Source organism: Dendrobates tinctorius, unplaced genomic scaffold (genome assembly GCF_039654945.1).
Source record: "Dendrobates tinctorius isolate UK_male_01 unplaced genomic scaffold, ASM3965494v1 ptg000022l, whole genome shotgun sequence".
NCBI lineage: Eukaryota > Metazoa > Chordata > Amphibia > Anura > Dendrobatidae > Dendrobates > Dendrobates tinctorius.
This window is the reverse complement of record NW_027361690.1, coordinates 44107146-44116901: the sequence shown is the minus strand read 5'-3', so window position 1 is coordinate 44116901 and position 9756 is coordinate 44107146.

The window sequence follows — 9756 nt, the reverse complement described above, 5'->3', positions numbered from 1 at the left end:
GCAAACTGACATTGACACTTCCCGGAAACAGCAGGCAGGGCTGGAACCAAGCTGGGCAGGAGGGAGTACCCGTGCCAAAGTCAGTTATGAGCAGCAACTGGCGATGTTGGAGCCCAGGACAAGCACTTAGCAGGCTGAGGCCTGATGTGCTGTCAATTGGGAGGCAGCAGGACAGATTGCCATCAAAACAGCAGGGGAACAGCTGACGTTACTGAACCCCACAAACACAGGAGCTAGTGTTTAACTCTGTGAAGACGGCACTTCCGAGCAACAACTGGCTGTGTTGAAGCCCAGGGACAAGCACGGAGCAGGCTGAGGCTGCATTGAAGAAATTTTAAGATCGGTTGTAGACTACTAATTTGAACCAAGCTCCACTTAGGCCTGTGGCTTCACTGATTTTCGTATTTCCCCTGTCCTCCAACCCCGCCAGTTACAGCTCCGAAGTGGCGTCTGCACAATCCACACTTGTTCCTGTGTTACAGGTGTTCAGTCCGGTCAGTTAATCCCCTGATGTGTGTCCGGCAATGTCGCCTGCTCTGTCCACATTCCCATAACTACTTATGGGAATGTGTACAGAGCAGGCGACATTGCCGGACACACATCAGGGGATTAACTGACCGGACTGAACACCTGTAACACAGGAACAAGTGTGGATTGTGCAGACGCCACTTCGGAGCTGTAACTGGCAGGGTTGGAGGACAGGGGAAATACGAGAGACAGTGGAGCCACAGGCCTAATTGGAGCACGGTTAAAAATCAGTAGTGGTACGACTGTGTAGGCAGCAGGAGACTTTGCCATCTACACAGCAGGGGATCAGCTGACGTTACTGAACCCCACTGAGACACGGGAGCAAGTGTCTCTTTCCGTGTGGACGGCACTTCCGAACTACAACTGGCTGTGTTGAAGCCCAGGAAATAGGAGGGTGTAGGCAGAGGCCTACTGTATTTGGAATGAGGTGACAGCAGGAGAGACTGCCATCCACACAGCAGGGGATCAGCTGACGTTACTGAACCCCACTGAGACACGGGAGCAAGTATCTCTTTCCGTGTGGACGGCACTTCCGAGCTACAACTGGTTGTGTTGAAGCCCAGGAAATAGGAGGGTGTAGGCAGAGGCCTACTGTATTTGGAATGAGGTGACAGCAGGAGAGACTGCCATCCACACAGCAGGGGATCAGCTGACGTTACTGAACCCCACTGAGACACGGGAGCAAGTATCTCTTTCCGTGTGGACGGCACTTCCGAACTACAACTGGCTGTGTTGAAGCCCAGGAAATAGGAGGGTGTAGGCAGAGGCCTACTGTATTTGGAATGAGGTGACAGCAGGAGAGACTGCCATCCACACAGCAGGGGATCAGCTGACGTTACTGAACCCCACTGAGACACGGGAGCAAGTATCTCTTTCCGTGTGGACGGCACTTCCGAGCTACAACTGGCTGTGTTGAAGCCCAGGAAATAGGAGGGTGTAGGCAGAGGCCTACTGTATTTGGAATGAGGTGACAGTAGGAGAGACTGCCATCCACACAGCAGGGGATCAGCTGACGTTACTGAACCCCACTGAGACACGGGAGCAAGTATCTCTTTCCGTGTGGACGGCACTTCCGAACTACAACTGGCTGTGTTGAAGCCCAGGAAATAGGAGGGTGTAGGCAGAGGCCTACTGTATTTGGAATGAGGTGACAGCAGGAGAGACTGCCATCCACACAGCAGGGGATCAGCTGACGTTACTGAACCCCACTGAGACACGGGAGCAAGTATCTCTTTCCGTGTGGACGGCACTTCCGAGCTACAACTGGCTGTGTTGAAGCCCAGGAAATAGGAGGGTGTAGGCAGAGGCCTACTGTATTTGGAATGAGGTGACAGCAGGAGAGACTGCCATCCACACAGCAGGGGATCAGCTGACGTTACTGAACCCCACTGAGACACGGGAGCAAGTATCTCTTTCCGTGTGGACGGCACTTCCGAGCTACAACTGGCTGTGTTGAAGCCCAGGAAATAGGAGGGTGTAGGCAGAGGCCTACTGTATTTGGAATGAGGTGACAGCAGGAGAGACTGCCATCCACACAGCAGGGGATCAGCTGACGTTACTGAACCCCACTGAGACACGGGAGCAAGTATCTCTTTCCGTGTGGACGGCACTTCCGAGCTACAACTGGCTGTGTTGAAGCCCAGGAAATAGGAGGGTGTAGGCAGAGGCATACTGTATTTGGAATGAGGTGACAGCAGGAGAGACTGCCATCCACACAGCAGGGGATCAGCTGGCAATGATGAACCCCACTAACACTTGAACGAATGTGTTTGGCTCTGTGGAGACGACACTTCTGAACACCAACTGACGCTGTTGGAGCCCAGGATTAGGCGAGGAGCAGGCTGGGGCCTACTGGATTTTGGCAGGTGAAGGCAGCAGGAGACTTGCCATCTCCACAGCAGGGGAACAGCTGGCAGTGCTGAAACCCACTAACACTCTAACGAATGTGTTTGACTCTGTGGAGACGACACTTCTGAACACCAACTGACGCTGTTGGAGCCCAGGATTAGGCGTGGAGCAGGCTGGGGCCTACTGGATTTTGGCAGGTGAAGGCAGCAGGAGCCTTGCCATCTCCACAGCAGGGGAACAGCTGGCAGTGCTGAACCCCACTAACACTTGAACGAATGTGTTTGGCTCTGTGGAGACGACACTTCTGAACACCAACTGACGCTGTTGGAGCCCAGGATTAGGCGAGGAGCAGGCTGGGGCCTACTGGATTTTGGCAGGTGAAGGCAGCAGGAGACTTGCCATCTCCACAGCAGGGGAACAGCTGGCAGTGCTGAACCCCACTAACACTTGAACGAATGTGTTTGGCTCTGTGGAGACGACACTTCTGAACACCAACTGACGCTGTTGGAGCCCAGGATTAGGCGAGGAGCAGGCTGGGGCCTACTGGATTTTGGCAGGTGAAGGCAGCAGGAGACTTGCCATCTCCACAGCAGGGGAACAGCTGGCAGTGCTGAACCCCACTAACACTTGAACGAATGTGTTTGGCTCTGTGGAGACGACACTTCTGAACACCAACTGACGCTGTTGGAGCCCAGGATTAGGCGAGGAGCAGGCTGGGGCCTACTGGATTTTGGCAGGTGAAGGCAGCAGGAGACTTGCCATCTCCACAGCAGGGGAACAGCTGGCAGTGCTGAACCCCACTAACACTTGAACGAATGTGTTTGTCTCTGTGGAGACGACACTTCTGAACACCAACTGACGCTGTTGGAGCCCAGGATTAGGCGAGGAGCAGGCTGGGGCCTACTGGATTTTGGCAGGTGAAGGCAGCAGGAGACTTGCCATCTCCACAGCAGGGGAACAGCTGGCAGTGCTGAACCCCACTAACACTTGAACGAATGTGTTTGTCTCTGTGGAGACGACACTTCTGAACACCAACTGACGCTGTTGGAGCCCAGGATTAGGCGAGGAGCAGGCTGGGGCCTACTGGATTTTGGCAGGTGAAGGCAGCAGGAGACTTGCCATCTCCACAGCAGGGGAACAGCTGGCAGTGCTGAACCCCACTAACACTTGAACGAATGTGTTTGGCTCTGTGGAGACGACACTTCTGAACACCAACTGACGCTGTTGGAGCCCAGGATTAGGCGAGGAGCAGGCTGGGGCCTACTGGATTTTGGCAGGTGAAGGCAGCAGGAGACTTGCCATCTCCACAGCAGGGGAACAGCTGGCAGTGCTGAACCCCACTAACACTTGAACGAATGTGTTTGTCTCTGTGGAGACGACACTTCTGAACACCAACTGACACTGTTGGAGCCCAGGATTAGGCGAGGAGCAGGCTGGGGCCTACTGGATTTTGGCAGGTGAAGGCAGCAGGAGACTTGCCATCTCCACAGCAGGGGAACAGCTGGCAGTGCTGAACCCCACTAACACTTGAACGAATGTGTTTGGCTCTGTGGAGACGACACTTCTGAACACCAACTGACGCTGTTGGAGCCCAGGATTAGGCGTGGAGCAGGCTGGGGCCTACTGGATTTTGGCAGGTGAAGGCAGCAGGAGACTTGCCATCTCCACAGCAGGGGAACAGCTGGCAGTGCTGAAACCCACTAACACTCTAACGAATGTGTTTGGCTCTGTGGAGACGACACTTCTGAACACCAACTGACGCTGTTGGAGCCCAGGATTAGGCGTGGAGCAGGCTGGGGCCTACTGGATTTTGGCAGGTGAAGGCAGCAGGAGACTTGCCATCTCCACAGCAGGGGAACAGCTGGCAGTGCTGAACCCCACTAACACTTGAACGAATGTGTTTGTCTCTATGGAGACGACACTTCTGAACACCAACTGATGCTGTTGGAGCCCAGGATTAGGCGAGGAGCAGGCTGGGGCCTACTGGATTTTGGCAGGTGAAGGCAGCAGGAGACTTGCCATCTCCACAGCAGGGGAACAGCTGGCAGTGCTGAACCCCACTAACACTTGAACGAATGTGTTTGGCTCTGTGGAGACGACACTTCTGAACACCAACTGACGCTGTTGGAGCCCAGGATTAGGCGAGGAGCAGGCTGGGGCCTACTGGATTTTGGCAGGTGAAGGCAGCAGGAGACTTGCCATCTCCACAGCAGGGGAACAGCTGGCAGTGCTGAACCCCACTAACACTTGAACGAATGTGTTTGTCTCTGTGGAGACGACACTTCTGAACACCAACTGACGCTGTTGGAGCCCAGGATTAGGCGAGGAGCAGGCTGGGGCCTACTGGATTTTGGCAGGTGAAGGCAGCAGGAGACTTGCCATCTCCACAGCAGGGGAACAGCTGGCAGTGCTGAACCCCACTAACACTTGAACGAATGTGTTTGGCTCTGTGGAGACGACACTTCTGAACACCAACTGACGCTGTTGGAGCCCAGGATTAGGCGAGGAGCAGGCTGGGGCCTACTGGATTTTGGCAGGTGAAGGCAGCAGGAGACTTGCCATCTCCACAGCAGGGGAACAGCTGGCAGTGCTGAACCCCACTAACACTTGAACGAATGTGTTTGTCTCTGTGGAGACGACACTTCTGAACACCAACTGACGCTGTTGGAGCCCAGGATTAGGCGAGGAGCAGGCTGGGGCCTACTGGATTTTGGCAGGTGAAGGCAGCAGGAGACTTGCCATCTCCACAGCAGGGGAACAGCTGGCAGTGCTGAACCCCACTAACACTTGAACGAATGTGTTTGGCTCTGTGGAGACGACACTTCTGAACACCAACTGACGCTGTTGGAGCCCAGGATTAGGCGAGGAGCAGGCGTGGAGCAGGCTGGGGCCTACTGGATTTTGGCAGGTGAAGGCAGCAGGAGACTTGCCATCTCCACAGCAGGGGAACAGCTGGCAGTGCTGAAACCCACTAACACTTGAACGAATGTGTTTGGCTCTGTGGAGACGACACTTCTGAACACCAACTGACGCTGTTGGAGCCCAGGATTAGGCGTGGAGCAGGCTGGGGCCTACTGGATTTTGGCAGGTGAAGGCAGCAGGAGACTTGCCATCTCCACAGCAGGGGAACAGCTGGCAGTGCTGAACCCCACTAACACTTGAACGAATGTGTTTGGCTCTGTGGAGACGACACTTCTGAACACCAACTGACGCTGTTGGAGCCCAGGATTAGGCGAGGAGCAGGCTGGGGCCTACTGGATTTTGGCAGGTGAAGGCAGCAGGAGACTTGCCATCTCCACAGCAGGGGAACAGCTGGCAGTGCTGAACCCCACTAACACTTGAACGAATGTGTTTGGCTCTGTGGAGACGACACTTCTGAACACCAACTGACGCTGTTGGAGCCCAGGATTACGCATGCCGCATGCAGAGGCCAATGGGCAGCGGTTTTTATGGAGGTTGTGGACTACTACTGATTCTAACCATGCTCCACTTAGGCCTCTGGCTCCACTGTCTCTACTATTTACCCTGGCCTCCAACCCCGCCAGCTACATCTCTGAAGTGGCGTCAGCACAATCTACACTTGTTCCTGTGTTACTGGTGCTCAGTCCCGTCAGTTGATCCCCTGATGTTTGTCCGGCAAGTTCGCCAGCTCTGTCCTCATTCCCACTACTGGTTATGGGAATGTGGACAGAGCAGGAGACCTTGCCGGACACACATCAGGGGATTAACTGATGGGACTGAGCCACTGGAACACAGGAACAAGTGTAGATTGTGCTGACGCCACTTAAGAGATGTAGATGGCGGGGTTGGAGGTCAGGGGAAATAGTAGAGACAGTGGAGCCAGAGACCTAAGTTGGGCACGGTTAAAAATCAGTAGTGGTTTGAATGTTGATGGAGCTGGTGACTTTGCCATCCACACAGCAGGGGATCAGCTGGCATTACTGAACCCCACTAACACAGGAGCTAGTGTGTTTCTCTGTGCAGATGACACATCTGAGCGACAACTGGCTGTGTTGAAGCACAGGGATTATAGTTCAAGTGGTAGAAAAATGAACACACCAGCAGACCTGGATACAGTTGCCAACCACTAATTTAGTCTGTAAGAGGAATGGCAAAGTCTTTGGAGATCCAGGCCTTGTTCATTTTCAGAAAAGTCAGCCGGTCAACATTATCGGAAGATAGTCGCGTGCGACGGTCTGTTAGTACACCACCTGCGGCACTAAAGACACTTTCCGATAATACACTGGCAGCAGGGCAAGCCAGCACCTCCAATGCATACTGGCTAAGCTCTGGCCATGTATCCAGCATAGAGACCCAAAACTTGAAGGGGGAAGAGCCATCTGGGAGTACAGCGACAGGGCAAGACATGTAGTCTGACACCATCTGACGGAAGCGTTGCCTCCTGCTGACTCGAGGCGTCGCTGATGGTGTAGAGAATTGTGGTGGACACACAAAACTTTGCCACATTTGGGCCATAGTGGTCTTGCCTTGTGCTGCGGCGCTGCCTCTGCTCCCTCTTTGTGCAGAGTTTCCTCCACTGCCTCGACACACAGAGTTGCTTTTTAAAGCACTAGCAACAATGCTGTCGGGTGGAATGGAAAACATTATGGACTGCACCAGTGACTCTTCGTACTCCCGCATTTTACGCTCCCGGTTCAACGTTGGTATGAGCCTTTGTACGCTGTCCCGGTAGCGAGGATCTAGGAGGGTGTACACCCAATAATCAGCCGAGACGAGAATGTGGGCGATGCGGCGGTCGTTTCTCAGGCACTGCAGCATGAAATCAACCATGTGCTGCAGACTCCCAACTGCCAAAGAACCGCTGTCCCCTGTTTGAGGCGTGACCTCGGCCTGCTCTGCATCACCCCACCCTCGCTGTACATACTGAGTAGAGGTTTGTGTACCTCCCTCCTCTGGAGAGATGTCTTCCTCCTCCATCGACTCCTCCTCATCCTCCTCACAAAGTGTCCCCTGCCTAGGCCTTTGTGAGGAAACACGTAGCGCAGACTGTCCAGAAGCAGATGGCATTTGGGACTCCTCATCCTCCACCTCTTCTGAAACCTCATCCCTTAGTGCTTGCAGTGTTTGTTGAAGCAGGCAGATAAGGGGGACAGTCATGCTGACTAGTGCATCATCTGCACTCGCCATCCGCGTGGATTCATCGAAGGCACGCAAAACGAGGCAGATGTCCTTCATAGAGGCCCACTCAATGGTGCTGAAGTGTGAACGGCGCACAGTGCGACTTGTTTGCGCCTGATGCAGCTGGTACTCCATGACTGCTGCCTGCTGCTCACACAACCGCTCCAACATATGTAACGTTGAATTCCACCGGGTGGGTAGGTCACATATGATGCGATGTTCCGGAAGGCCAAATCGTCGCTGCAGAGCAGCGAGGCGCGATCTTGCCGTGCTGGAACGTCGCAAGTGAGCGCACTCTATGCGGACCTTGTGCAACAGTGCAGCAAGATCCGGATAGTCCCTCAGAAAGCTCTGCACGACCAAGTTAAGAACATGTGCCAGACATGGGATGTGTGTAAGGTTGCCTAGGCCAAGAGCTGCCACCAGATTTCGGCCATTGTCACACACTACCAAGCCCGGCTGGAGATTCGCTGGCCCAAACCACACATCACTCTCCAGCTTGATAGCATTCCAGAGCTCCTGCGCTGTGTGGCTTCGATTCCCCAAAGAAATTAATTTGAGTACAGCCTGTTGACGTTTGGCCACGGCTGTGCTCATATCGGTCGTAACAGGCTCCTGCTCTGCTGTTTCTGAGGAACTTGAGTAGGAGGAGGAGTCTATGTGTACAGACTGGAGTCCTGCAATCCGTGGCGTTGGAAGAACACGTACAGCGCCACTCTCCAGATCCGTACCCGGCTCCACAACATTGACCCAGTGGGCAGTGAGGGAAAGGTATCGTCCCTGTCCATGGTTACTGGTCCACGCATCGGTGGTCAGGTGGACCTTGCTACTAACGGCGTTTAGTAGCGCATGTTTTATTTTGCCCTCAACATGTTTCTGCAGGGCAGGGACGGCTCGCCTGCTGGGCACGTTGTATTGGGGGACTGCCAATGCCATTAAGTCCCGGAAGGTGTCAGTGTCCACCAGCCTGAATGACAGCATTTCAACTGCCAGAAGTTTGGCAATGCCAGCATTCAGAGACTGTGCTCGGGGATGGTTTGCCGAGTAAGGGCGCCTTTTATCCCATGCCTGTGCTACCGATGGCTGTGATGGATGGGAACGTGCTGCTATGGGTGTAATCTGACAGGGTCTCCGGACAACAGTGGCAGAGGTTCTTCCTTGGCGATCCTGTGAGGAAGCCGAACCAGCAGTGTGTGAGCTGGAGGAAGAGGGCCCAACACGAACTGAAGAGGTGGTAGGTGGTGCTGTACGTTGGCCTACGTCTTCAGGGTGTCTCTGCAACTCCAACTCGTGCTTGGTGCGCACATGTTTCCACATATTTGTGGTATTGAGGTTGCTGACATTTCTCCCTCTTTTGACTCTCTGATGACACAGCTTGCATTTGACAAAGCAAATGTCATCTGCAACTGTGTCAAAAAAGGACCACGCACTGCAACTCTTGTGAGCGCCCGGTTTGCCTTTGGAAGGAGGAATGCTCCTAACGGGTGCCGAAGTGGAGGGTACAGGCAACCAAGTCTTCCCCCTCCCTCTGCCTCCTGTTTTGGCCGGTAGGGGAATCTCTTCCTCCGAGCTGCTCCCACCACCTTCCTGTTGCTCACGCCATGATGGGTCAAGGACCTCATCATCTTCCCTCCCCTCTTCAAACAGCTGCTTCTCCGGGGTTGTCTCGCCAGCACCGTACGCACCAGAAAGTGGCAACTGAGTCTCGTCATCATCTGATGCGTACTGAGGTGTGCTGACCATAGGCACTGGCCCACTCGCCTCTTCAGATTCAGAGGGACAAAGAAGTTGCGCATCACTGCATACTCCCTCTTCTTCACATTCAGGAATGCTGCTTGGCTGGCCCCCTCTTTCCAAGCCAACAGATTCCGAGAACAGAAGTAGAGACTGTGATGGCTCCTGTCCATGTCTCTCTGACTGCCTGGGCACTTTGGCAGGTGGTGAAGAGACAGATGGTTGCTCTTCGGTGCTCTGACCCTGAGAGGATGCGGAAGTAATTGAAGTCGATGCGTTAGCTGCCATCCATCCGACAACGGCTTCAATTTGTTCCTCCCGCAGCAGTGGGGTACGTTGAGGTCCTACAAAGCTGCGCATAAAGGACTGTTGCCTGCTAAAACTGGGGGATGCTGATCCACTGGTGCCCGCAGCAGGCCCAGAATCCCCACGTCCTCTACCTGTAGAATCCCCACGTCCTCTCCCTGCAGAATCCCCACGTCCTCTCCCTGCTGAAACTCCACGCCC